Source organism: Morone saxatilis, unplaced genomic scaffold (assembly GCF_004916995.1).
Source record: "Morone saxatilis isolate NCDOM2014 unplaced genomic scaffold, NCSU_SB_2.0 Contig21, whole genome shotgun sequence".
Taxonomy (NCBI): domain Eukaryota; kingdom Metazoa; phylum Chordata; class Actinopteri; family Moronidae; genus Morone; species Morone saxatilis.
The window spans coordinates 7,436,157-7,437,714 of record NW_023339774.1 but is presented as its reverse complement, the minus strand read 5'-3'; positions in this window follow the sequence as shown (position 1 = coordinate 7,437,714).

Sequence of the window (1,558 nt, the reverse complement as noted above, 5' to 3'; positions counted from 1 at the left end):
CCCTCCTTTCCAGCACCTTAGAGTAAACTTTCCCAGGGAGGCTGAGTAGTGTGATGCCTTGTGAGGCAACCAGCAGAAGTACCAGCATCAAAAATATACAATATTTGTCTATATTCCATGCAGGCCCTCCAACAGAAGTGGACGATGCAGGTGGGAAAGAAGAGAATAAAGCCAATTGCAACAATTGTGAAGAAATTTGAACTTGAAATGTTTGAAATTCCACAATGTGACAGCTGCCACGAACCATGTCATGTGCCACGAAGCAATTGTAACTATTCAAATCAGAGAATCAGAAAATGAATTTGTTTAATTAACAAATATACTTACGCCAAGCATCATATAACAATCACCAGCATGCCAGTCACTGATATAAAAACAACTAAAACATCAGACACACAAGTTGGATTTTGATTTCAGTATTGGAAGTAACAGACTGTGTGCTACAGGTACTGTATAGCTAATAATAACCAGACTGCACTACAGAGGGCAAATTCAACTTTTTGGCTCATTGACTAAATAGAGTGAGTCAGGGGTGAGTGTTTATTTTGAAATTGACATACAGAAGTGGGGAAATATAATAAAGTATGAGAGGATAGGAGCCATGAGCCATGGCTGCGATGGAGTCACCAATAAAAGATAGTTGATTGATATTTTTCTAAGCCTCATTGTGCCAAACTTGCTGAGTGTCTGTGACATATATAGAGATGAATGACTCAGCGTGTATACACCTGCATTGAAATAAAAAATTAAAAAATACTATTGGGTTTGTTTATTTGTAGTTAGAAGTGTTTCTTGATTGATTATTTAAAATGTTTATATGGTATTATTTTGTGCCATGACTTGACTCTCTTACTATAATGTGATACGTTCTGTCCTTAATTACTCATCCAGCAACTATTTTACTCTGTCCCTTTCTTATCTGCTTCCTTCTTATCATGGCTGACATAATAATAGTAATATATTGATCTTGTTCATGTGAAGAAATGTGCGTAGATTCATTACACAGTAACTCAAGATCAATGCATTACGTTTCCTAGGAGTTATTAATACCATCACTTGGTTATGGAGAGACACAATTTGTTTCACTGAAAATTACTAATATAAAAGTATTTATTGCCTTAATTAATGTCTTGAATGCATTTATTATCCTAATTAATTACCTCATTAATACATTTGTTAGCTTTATTCATGATCCAATTAACAGACGTGGCTACTGTAATAGATCAAGTGTGATAGAAATGTTATAGTTAATTATATATTATATATATTCTTATAAAACATCCGTCTGATTAAATGTTGGAGACTTACAGTTACCTATGTCCTGGTTGAAATGCGTTGAACTAACTGAAATATTTGTCAAGCAATGCTTTGAGTGGCTGGATTATAGGACATTTTAGCATAGCTAATATATCATGTTGATTAAGATGGGTTATTAATTCAAGTGCCACTTCACAATCAACTCTGCCCCTTGAATGAGGACTGTACAATAAATGTGCTGGGAATGGTCTTGATGGCATCAAGTAATAACACAAGTGCATACTTCTCAGCACATTTATTA